A 12,502-nucleotide genomic window follows, 5' to 3' on the forward strand; every position below is an offset into this window, starting at 1 on the left:
ATCTAATGCTCACACCGTGACCTGACATATAATTCCCCTGTTGGTCTGGCATACTGCAATGAGACAGCTCTGTCCCACTATATTAGAATTTTGGGACACTAATAAAAGTACATTATACCTGATGCTAACATTATCCTGTAAGGTTGAGTTAACACTTCAGTTATTTGGACAGTTAATTCCAGCAGTTACTATATGGTGAGCCAAAATCAGGAGCCAATCCTACTCTCAGATAAGGTATCATGTAAAGATTTGCACCTGTTCTGCGTGTTTAACACATAACTGACCAAATATGTGAAGTGTGAACCAAGACTAATAGTGATGCCTGTCACCTGCCTCTCATACTGATGCACAGTAACGGTTTCACTACCAGAAAGAACTAGCTATGCATGTTGCTGCAGTGCACAGTTATGTACACCGAGATAAACTCTCCCTGCATGCCGGAATATAGCTGATTTAACGCGCTTTGTGAGAAATGAATTCATAACATAGCTTATTGTTTAACCACCTGCCATCTGGGCCATTTGCCCCCTTCCTGACCAGGCCAAATTTTGCAAAACTGACATATCTCACTTTATGTGGTAATAACTTTGGAACGCCTTTATTTATCCAAGTCATTCAGAGATTGTTTTCTCGTGACACATTGTACTTCATGATAGTCATAAATTTGAGTCAAAATATTTCACCTTTATTTATGAAAAAATCCCAAATTTACCCAAAAATTTGAAAAATTCGCAATTTTCAAAATTTCAATTTCTCTGCTTTTAAAACAGAAAGTGATACCTCATAAAATATTTATTATTTAACATTCCCCATATGTCTACTTTATGTTGGCATCATTTTGGAAATGTCATTTTATTTTTTTAGGACGTTAGAAGGCTTAGAAGTTTAGAAGCAATTCTTCAAATTTTTAAGAAAATTGCCAAAACCCACTTTTTAAGGACCAGTTCAGGTCTGAAGTCACTTTGTGGGGCCTACATAGTGGATACCCCCATAAATGACCCCATTGTAGAAACTACACCCCTCAAGGTATTCAAAACCGATTTTACAAACTTTGTTAACCCTTTAGGCGTTCCACAAGAATTAAAGGAAAATGGAGATCAAATTTTTTAATTTCACTTTTTTGCCAAATTTTCCATTTTAATAAAAAATTTTCTTTAACACATCGATGGTTAACAGCCAAACAAAACTCAATATTTATTACCCAGATTCTGCGGTTTACAGAAACACCCCACATGTGGTCATAAACTGCTGTATGGGCACATGGCAGGGCGCAGAAGAAAAGGAACTCCACATGGTTTTTAGATGCCATGTCCCATTTGAAGCCCCCTGATGCACCCTTACAGTAGAAACTCCCAAGAAGTGACCCCATTTTGGAAACTAGGGGATAAGGTGCCAGTTTTATTAGTACTATTTTTGGGTACATATGATTTTTTGATCATTCATTATAACACTTTATGGGGCAAGGTGACCAAACCAAAAAATTGGTTGTTTTAGCACAGTTTCTATTTATTTATTTTTACAGCGTTCACCTGAGGGGTTCAGTCAAGTGACATTTTTATAGGGCAGATTTTTACGGACGTGGCGATACCTAATATGTATACTTTTTCTCATTTATTAAAGTTTTACACAATAATAGCATTTTTGAAACCAAAAAAATGATGTTTTAATGTGTCCATGTTCTGAGAGCTATAGTTTTTTTATTTTTTGAGAGATTTTCTTATGTAGGGGCTAATTTTTTGCGGGATGAGGTGACGGTTTTATTGGTACTATTTTGTGGGACATACGCGTTTTTCATCACTTGGTGTTGCACCTTTTGTGATGCAAGGTGACAAAAATTGCTTGTTTTGACACAGTTTTTTTTTTTTTTTTTACGGTGTTCACCCGAGGGGTTAGGTCATGTGATATTTTTATAGAGCTGGTTTTTACGGACGCGGCAATACCTAATATGTATACTTTTTTTTTATTTGTTTCACTTTAACACAATAATAGCATTTTTGAAACCAAAAAAATTATGTTTTAGTGTCTCCATGTTCTAAGAGCTATAGTTTTTTTATTTTTTGAGAGATTTTCTTATGTAGGGGCTCATTTTTTTAAGGAATGAGGTGACGGTTTTATTGGTACTATTTTGTGGGACATATGCATTTTTGATCACTTGGTGTTGCACCTTTTGTAATGCAAGGTGACAAAAATTGCTTGTTTTGACACCGTTTTTTTTTTTTTTTTTTACGGTGTTCACCCGAGGGGTTAGGTCATGTGATATTTTTATAGAGCTGGTTTTTACGGACGCGGCAATACCTAATATGTATACTTTTTTTTATTTTTTCTATTTTTAACTTTTTTTTTTTCATTCCTTACTTGGGGACTTTTTTTTTTTACATGTGAAACTTTTTTTTATTTTTTTATTTTCAACCTTTTATTTTTTTATTTTACACTTTTCGTCCCCCATAAGGTCATACAAGACCTCTGGGGGACATTTGCTTCACTTTTTTTTTTTTTTTTTTCACTGTTGATTTCTCCTGTAACTGGGGCTGACATAGTAGCCCCAGTTACAGGACAAATGCACCCCTAGAGAGGCTGTACAGCAGCAATCCAGCGCTGTACAGCCTCAGAGCAGGGCTGTGTTGAGGTCTCTGAGAGACCTCACACAGCTCCTGCACACTCCGGTCACGGCGGTCACATGACCGCCGGGCCGGAACAGGAAGCGCATAGCGCTTCCTTCTCTGCAGACACAGCGCTCGGTGAGCGCTGTGTCTGCAGCGATCCGGAAGGCAGGGACACCTGGGCACTGTCCCTGCCTTGTCTTAGGGTTGCCCTGCTGTCACTGACAGCGGGCAACCCGATCAGCAGCTGCACGATTAGCGTGCAGCTGCTATTTCTGAAAGGACGTTCTAAATCGTGCTTTCAGAAATAGACGTCCACCCATAGGACGTTTTATATCCTATGGGCGGACGTAAAGCGGTTAAAAAAGAATTGGCGAAACATCCAAATTTGATTTTTTTTCAACTTTGCTGATCTCTAGCAATTGCTATTAAAAGTAACTAGAAAAGCTACAATTTTGGGGGAAATTGTGTGAAGTGTTCTTGCCTCCACCAGTAGTCGATAACTGGAGTGGGCAGAGTAGCTTGGTGGAGTGTTTGGAGTGAGTAAAGATAGTAAACATTACACTAACCAATTGATTGTTCAAATTTAAAAAGTGCACATGGCAAGCTTGATAGAGTGAGAAATCCATTTAAACTTTTATTTATTTATATAGCACATTTAATTGCAATGTTGCTGCCCAAAGTGTTTCACAGTTACATTAAAACATACATTTATAAAACATTAGCAGCCGATTTGTGTAGGTGGGCTTGAAAATGAGGAAGTGGTGGCAGTTTAGAAATCATGTCCTGATTTTTCAGATCACACTCTAGCTTTTGTCACTCTGCTGGCTGCTCACACACCTGGGTTCCGATGGCAACTCACTCTACAGCAAGGGCAGAGAAAAGCGGTTAAAAACAAACTGCTTCAACTTGCTCACTTCACTGGCGGTTGCCATCTTTAAACGATTGTAGTTTAGAAATTATAAATCCTATACCGAAGAGCTTTATATTGTGAGAAACACAAGACCCAGACCTACATTTTGATGCATAGTATGTCTCAGAAATGAAGGCACAGTCGCAGTTTAGAAATTGCCCTTCAAACTTGAGGCGGCTAGAGTGGAGTTTTCATGAATGTCAATGGGCGGCGTGAGTTGCAAACAAATGGTCATATTGTGAAAACTATCAGGACTATGGCTTAGCAGTGGATATTTTTAGTGGCAGCAGGGATAGCTGAACGTTTTCATATAAGATTTCTGTAGGTGGGCCTGAAAATGAGGGAGTGGTGGCAGTTTAGAAATCATGTCCTGATTTTTCAGCTCACACTCTAGCTTTTGTCAGCTCCTACTCTAGTTTTGAACATTCCGCCATTAATTCCTATGGGACCAATTTCGCCACAAAAATGCCAATATTTTGTGAACCATTCATCGAAACATACCACAAAGTAATAGCACACCAATCGGGAACAATCCGCACGTTTTGGTATATTACTGTCTATATAGTGTAAAAACTGTGGGAGGAGTTAGGGTGGAAAATTTGGCTATGATAATAAGAATATACATGTGAGATAACAGTAAGTGGTCTTGCCATGCAAGAACACTTAATAAAAACCTATCAGTGTGTTTAAAGAAAACTTATTGAAAATAAAAAAAATTCCAAGCTTGAGTTATTGCAAAGGAAATGACACTATCAAAGTTGGTGACATCACAGATTGTCCATACTCTTGTGTAAATTAAGTTGAATTATTAACTATAATACAGGAAGGCAGTGCTACATGTATCTTAATAATTTGCAAAGAGAAACAGGAAGGAAGTACTGTCTGTGCCTACATCATTTGCAGGGGAGACAGAAAAGAAACAGTGTCTGTGCCTACATGATTTACAGGGAGAGATGAGAAGGCTATACTATCTATACTAAGATTATTTACAGGGAACCACTAGAACAGAAACAGAAAAAAATCCTACATAGGTTGACATCTGGGGTACAGTTGTCATAGGTGCATTCCCCCCAGAGCAGGGGGTATCTGCAAATGGTTTGTTATGTAATATATTTTGTTGTTAAGTATTGTTATGTTATATATTATACCCAGTATAGCTGTGTATGGATGGCACAGCCAGGTTTAACAATCCTGCTCTGCCCTTGCAGGAGGTTGGGTGGGGATCGAGGATCCGCCCCAGCTCTGTTAGTGAGTGTGTAGCGAGAGTTCAGAGAGAAAGGAAGCAATGGCCTATTCTCCTACTCCTTAGGCCTTAAGTTCCAGAGACTAACAGATCTCTGTGTGAATTACTGCAACCACAGAAAGAGGAACAGAACAGAAAGAAAGATAAAAAGAAACAGAGAAAGGAGAGAATTGGAGAACTTAGAATGTGCATGGCCAAGTAAAGGAGTCAGCAAGGTTACCTGCCACTACAGCCATTCAGACTTTGCTGCTAAGGGACATAGTTGAGACACCCATCAAACCCATCACACAAATAAAAGCGATGTCTTAAATATACAGCATATATAGGCAAATGCAAGTAGTCAGAGACTAATTGTACTGAGAGAGACCTTGGCAAGATAGTGTACAAAGAGGATCATAACTCTCACCCTTGCCTAAATCCATACACCGCCATCTGGGAGCGAATTGCACTGTGTACAGTTGGAACTTTGACTGCAATAGTTGGATGTACTAGCACTACCATTTTGCACTACAGTAAACAGAGACATTTATTCTTCTACTTCTGGCCTGGTTTCCTGACCCGTACACAATACACTGGCCATTGCACTCGAACAAGACAAGCCTTGCCTTGAACCCATATAAACACTCAACATCACGGGCACCCCAACTATAATCAGGCAGAAGCCCCAGACCCAAAGTTTGCCCCAGGGGAAGACAAGGCGCGCTCTCCTTTTACTGCACTGACCTAGGGAGCAACAGTGTAAAGAAAGCCACTGTGATTGCCTGTGACAGCCAAAGCCACTACCACTCCATCCTCTGCTCCAACTCCTCAGGGGCTCACTCTATCGGTAAAATGCAACAGTTTATGCCCTCACCTTATATTGTTGGGCACAATTGGCTAACTGTAGATATGGTCCAAGATAAGTTAAATAAGGAAAATGTGAACAAGGCTCTGTGTCCAGATGGATGACACCCAAGAGTGCTTAAAGAGCTCAGTTCAGTCATTGCTGTTGCAATGTTTATAATTTTTAAAGATTCTCTAGGTACTGGTACAGTGCCAAGTGATTGGCGCAAGGCAAATGTGGTGACAATATTCAAAAAAGGATCTAGGTCCTCCACAAGTAATTATAGACCAGTTAGTTTAACTTCTGTTGTGGGAAAAATGTTTAAAGCACTCTTGAGGGACTATATACAGGAGTATGTGTCTGTAAATAATATTATAAGTGATAACCAACATGGGTTTACCAAGGACAGAAGTTGTCAGACTAACCTGATTTGTTTTTATGAGGAGGTGAGTAGTAGCCTGCACAGTGGGACGGCTGTGGATGCAGTGTTTCTGGATTTTTTAAAGGCTTTTGATACTGTCCCTTATAGATGCTTAATAGGTAAAATAAGGTCTATATGCTTAGAAAGTATAGTTTGTAATTTGATTGAAAACTGGCTGAAGGACCGTGTCCAGAGAGTTGTGGTCAATGATTCCTATTCAGAATGGTCCCGGGTTATAAGTGGTGTACCCCAAGGTTCAGTGCTGGAGGACAGGATTAATAGCACCATTTCTATTTTTGCAGATGACACTAAGCTATGTAGTACTTTACAGTCTATGGAAGATGTCCATAAACTACAAGCTGACTTGAACACTCTGAGTGATTGGGCATCAACTTGGCAAATGAGGTTCAATGTGGATAATTATGCATCTTGGTAGTAATAATCTCCGTGCTTCATATGTCCTAGGCGATGTAACACTGGGAGAGTCACTTATAGAGAAGGATTTGGGTATCCTTGTAGACGGTAGACTAAATAGCAGCATACAATGTCAATCAGCTGCTTCTAAGGCCACCAGAATATTGTCATGCATTAAATGAGGCAGGGATGTAATATTACCACTTTACAAAGCATTGGTGCGGCCTTATCTGGAATATGCAGTTCAGTTCTAGGCACCAGTCAATAAAAAGGACGCACTGCAGCTGGAAAAAGTACAGAGGTTCTCACTATTGTCTGATTGCAAATGAGCATAGGTGATTAAGGTGTTGAATTTGTTGTTGGGGGGGGGAGCTTTTGTGGGAGTGTGTGTATATATAGCCACATAGTATTAGCTTGCCTAATTATAGCTTGCTGCATTTTCAAAGTGCTGCTTTTATAAGTGCATTGGAGATATTCAGGAGACTAACTTAGACTAACTTAGAGCTTTTCCACTGTAGCAGAACTTCAGCTGTGTTTCTGGTGGATACTCAGAAACTGCTTCCAAACAGGTAAGGAATTTGTTAGACAGGTTCTCACTATTGTCTGATTGCAAATGAGCATAGGTGATTAAGGTGTTAAATTTGTTTTGGGGGAGGAGCTTTTGTGGGAGTGTGCATATATATAGCCACATAATATTAGCTTGCCTAATTATAGCTTGCTGCATTTTCAAAGTAGTGCTTTTATAAGTGCATTGGAGATATTCAGGAGATACTCAGGAGGTAATCTGGAGGTGGATACAATTTTAAAAAGTTAGATTTGTTTGTTTAAAATCTTTCCCCTCTTTAAAATGGCAGACCTGGTTCTGTGCAGGAATTGTTGTGCTTTTATTTAAGGTTCCACTCTTCGGAGGTTTGGATACTGTCTGATCTGTAGACAGCTCTCCATAATGCAACAGGAAATAGCATTTTTGAAATCTGAGATTTGTAAATTAACTATTAAACAAACTCAGGCTGGGAACGTTGCAATGCCACTGCCACAGAGGAATGGAAGATGGGTCACTGCAGGTTCTGGTAGACTGAGAGTTGTGGATAGAAAACAAGTCCCACAATCTGTGGCTCTCCATAATTCATTTGCAGCAATTTCAGAGCGCAAGAGAAACATGGAGGATGGCTCAGGCACAGTGAGTGAGGAATAATCATCTCCCATGCCTAAAGTATGCAAGACTGCAGCCAAAGACAAAAAGGAGAAGGTGAGGACTGATAGTAAGCAGCTGTTGGTGGGCGATTCTATCATAAGAGGTGTGAAGTTTAAGGAAAATGGTTTAGTGAGATGTCTCCCTGGTGCTACCGCTAGCAGGGATAGACGACGTAGCCTTAATATTGTTAGGCAAGCAAAGCAGGAAAGGGAGGTGGATGTTATTGCCCGTCTTGGGACAAATAATCTGGCTTGCAATGAGGTTTCAAAGGTGAAGGAAGCTTTTCACACACTTGGAAATGATATGCGGGAGGTTGCATCAACTGTTTTATTCTCTGCAGTTTTGTCTGTGCATAACCTTCAGCATGACAGGAAGATGCGCATTAAGGAATTCAATGTATGGCTTGGTGAATGGTGTCTGAACCAAGGGTTTGGCTTTGTGTCTCATGTTAGCTCTCGTTGGAATGGAAAAGAACTGTACAAGAAAGATGACTTGCATCTTTCTCTCAAGGGAACGAATGTCCTCAGTGAACAGTTCCAAGTATTTGCTAAGGAGCATTTAAACTAGGAAAGGGGGGCAAAAGGGTGATAATCCAGCAGTCCGACTGCCCCTTGGAACAATGTCAGAAGATGCCAGTAGCACAGAGGTTCAGAAATGACAAGCTCAGGGTCTTGTCTACAAATGCTCGCAGTTTAGTGAATAACATCAATGAACTTGAGTCTATAATGGCATCTGAGAATATAGATTTAGTGGCTGTTACTGAGACATGGTTCAATGGGAGTAATGACTGGGATATAACAATACCAGGGTTCTCTCTATATAAGAAAGACAGAGAAGGCAAGAAAGGGGGAAGGGTGGCCCTGTATGTGAAAGATAGCATAAAATCTAATTTAATACAAGTTAGAGAGACCAATTTAGAGTCAGTTTGGGTTACCTTGCAGCTTGATAATCATAAGGTAACTCGTGTAGGTGTGATATATAGACCACCTAGCCAAGTCAAAGAATTAGATGATCTACTAGTAGAGGAAATAGCTTAAATGACATTGAAAGGGGAAGTTATCATTATGGGAGACTTTAATCTTCCTGATGTAAACTGGAAAACCAAAATAGCTAATTCTGCCAGGAGTACAGATATTCTAAATTCCCTACTGGGATTATCTGTACAGCAAGCAGTTGAGGAGCCAACCCGGAAGGAGGCCCTTTTAGATTTAGTATTCACAAATGGGAATTTGGTATCTGATATTACTGTAGGGGAAAGCTTGGGATCTAGTGATCACCAGTCAGTGTGGTTTACTATAAGTACAGTGACTGAGTCACACCACACAAAAACTAAAGTTTCAGATTTTAGAAAAACTGACTTTTCTAAAATTAGATTAGTTGTATACGAGTCCCTATGAGATTGGAACAGTTTCAATGGAGTCCAGGAGAAATGGGGCTACTTAAAGGTGGCACTATTGAAGGCAACAGATCATTGCATTAGGCTTGTCAGTAAAAGCAAAAAAAGGAAGAGACCACTGTGGTACTCAGCAGAAGTGGCCAAAATCATTAAAAACAAAAAGATAGCATTTAGGAATTATAAAAGACAAAACAAAACGAGGATGACAGGCAAATTTATAAGATTAGTCAGAAAGAGGCCAAACAAGTTATAAGAGCTTCTAAAGCACAGGCAGAAGAGAAATGAGCTCAGTCAGTGAAAAAAGGCGATAAGACATTCTTCAGATACATAAATGAAAAAAGGAAACTAAAACAAGGAATTAACTAATTAAAAACAAAAGAAGGAAGGTATATGGAAGAAGATAAAGAACTAGCTGACTGCCTCAATGAATACTTCTGTTCAGTTTTTACAAAGGAAAATGAAGGAAAAGGACCTCAGTTAGGAAGGAAGACTAATGAATATTTTGATGCATGTGTCTTTACAGGGGAAGAGGTTCTAAGTCAGCTGTCTAAAATTAATACAAATAAGTCACAGGGGCCTGATGAGATACACCCAAAGCTATTAAAAGAGCTTAGCGGTGAACTAGCAAAACCATTAACAGATTTATTTAACCAATCACTGGTAACAGGAGTCATCCCAGAAGATTGGAAATTAGCAAATGTTGTGCCCATTCACAAGAAAGGTAGTAGGAAGGAATCGGGCAACTATAGGCCAGTAAGCCTGACATCAATAGTGGGGAAATTAATGGAAACCATACTTAAGGAGAGGATTGTGGAACATCTAAAATCCCATGGATTGAAAGATGAAAAACAGCATGGGTTTACTTCAGGGAGATCATGTCAAACTAATCTTATAGATTTTTTTGATTGGGTGACTTAAATAATAGATGGCGGAGGGGCAGTAGACATCGCTTATCTAGACTTTAGTAAGGCTTTTGATACTGTCCCACATAGAAGGCTAATCAATAAATTAGAGTCTTTGGGCTTGGACTCCCATATTGTTGAATGGATTAGGCAGTGACTGAGGGACAGACAACAGAGGGTTGTAGTCAATGGAGTATATTCAGACCATGGTATTGTTACCAGTGGGGTACCTCAGGGATCTGTTCTGGGACCCATATTCAGTGAAATTGCAGAAGGCCTCGATGGAAAGGTGTGTCTTTTTGCTGATGACACAAAGATTTTTAACAGTGTTGATGTTCCTGGAGGGATACACCAAATGGAAAAGAATTTAGGAAAACTAGAGGAATGGTCAAAAATCTGGCAACTAAAACTTAATGTTGATAAGTGCAAAAAAAACAAGAGCAGAATATAAAATCTGTGATACAGTCCTAACCTCAGTATCTGAGGAAAGGGATTTAGGGGTCATTATTTCAGAAGACTTAAAGGTAGGCAGACAATATCATAGAGCAGCAGGAAATGCTAGCAGAATGTTTGGGTGTATAGGGAGAGGCATTACCAGTAGAAAGAGGGAGGTGCTCATGCCGCTCTACAGAGCACTAGTGAGACCTCATTTGGAGTATTGTGCTCAGTACTGGAGACCATATCTCCAGAAGGATATTGATACTTTGGAGAGAGTTCAGAGAAGAGCTACTAAACTAGTACATGGATTGCAGGATAAAACTTACCAGGAAAGATTAAAGGGATTCTGTCACCTCGTATAACCCAAATTCTGATTTTAAACTTGTCATGATCCACAGCTTACCTTGAATCGGCTATGCTGTTTTTTATTGTAATCCGTCCAGCAGTTTACCAGAAAAACGACTTTTATAAAACCCTGAAGGTGCCCAGAGGGGCGTTATGTTCCCCTTTGTGTGCCCAGTAACGCCCCTCTTACAGTGCCCAGAACGCCTTCCTCCAGAATCCCTAACCGCCCACAGCGTCTCATCCCTCTCCTCCCCCTCCCTGACGGCCGACGAAGTCTCGCGCGAGCATCGGACGTCACTGGGCTCGGCGCATGCCCAGTGACGACGATGAAGCTCCTGCCCTCAGTCTCCTGCAAATCGCACTGGCGCAGCCCTCAGTGGGTACTGCGTCTGCGCGAGACTTCGCTCGGCCGTCAGGGAGGGGGAGGAGAGGGATGAGACGCTGTGGGCGGTTAGGGATTCTGGAGGAAGGCGTTCTGGGCACTGTAAGAGGGGCGTTACTGGTCACACAAAGGGGAACATAACGCCCCTCTGGGCACCTTCAGGGTTTTATAAAAGTCGTTTTTCTGGTAAACTGCTGAACGGATTACAATAAAAAACAGCATAGCCGATTCAAGGTAAGCTGTGGATCCTGACAAGTTTAAAATCAGAATTTGGGTTATACGAGGTGACAGAATCCCTTTCAAGGACCTTAACGTGTATAGCTTGGAAGAAAGACGAGACAGAGGGGATATGATAGAAACTTTTAAATACATAAAGGGAATCAACAAGGTAAAAGAGGAGAGAATATTTAAAAGAAGAAAAACTGCTACAAGAGGACATAGTTTTAAATGAGAGGGGCAAAGGTTTAAAAGTAATATCAGGAAGTATTACTTTACTAAAAGAGTAGTGGATGCATGGAATAGCCTTCCTGCAGAAGTGGTAGCTGCAAATACAGTGGAGGAGTTTAAACATGCATGGGATAGGCATAAGGCCATCCTTCATATAAGATAGGGCCAAGGGCTATTCATAGTATTCAGTATATTGGGCAGACTAGATGGGCCAAATGGTTCTTATCTGACGACACATTCTATGTTTCTATGTTTTCTATATTTCTATGACTTAACTGATAAGGGGCATGGAGGGTCTAAGTTATGAAGAAAGATTAAAATAATTGAATTTATTTAGTCTTCAGAATAAACGTCTAAGGGGGGACATGATTAACCTATACAAATATATAAATGGGCCATACAAAAAATACAGTAAAAAGCTGTTCCATGTAAAATGCCCTCAAAAGACAAGGGGGCACTGCCTCTGATTGGAAAAGAAAAAGTTCAGTCTCCAGAAGCGTCAAAGCTTCTTTACTGTAAGAACGGTGAATCTGTGGAATAGACTTCCTCAGGACGTGGTCACAGCAGGAACAGTAGACAGTTTTAAAAAGGGATTAGATGAATTCTTAAAAGTAAAAACATTAATGCTTATGAAAACGTGTAGAAATCTGAGTCTCACTTCCTTCTTGGATTCGCATCCCCACCTATCCCTTGTTTAGACTTGATGGACTTATGTCGTCTTTTTTCAACCGTATCAACTATGTAACTATGTAACTGTATAGGCATATACATATATGTCACTGTTGGCCTAGAGAGACAGAGAGACAGTGTCATCCCAGGGCCTGCTGTCTATGCCTGTATAGGCATAGACATATATGTCATTGTTGGCCTAGAGAGACAGAGAGCCAGTGTCATCCCAGGGCCTGCTGAACATATATCCAAGCTTAATATCAACAATTGCCGGGTAGCTTTAAGAAAAAGCCAAACACATGTGATCTCCAACT

This window comes from Bufo bufo, chromosome 6, assembly GCF_905171765.1.
Source record: "Bufo bufo chromosome 6, aBufBuf1.1, whole genome shotgun sequence".
Lineage (NCBI taxonomy): Eukaryota > Metazoa > Chordata > Amphibia > Anura > Bufonidae > Bufo > Bufo bufo.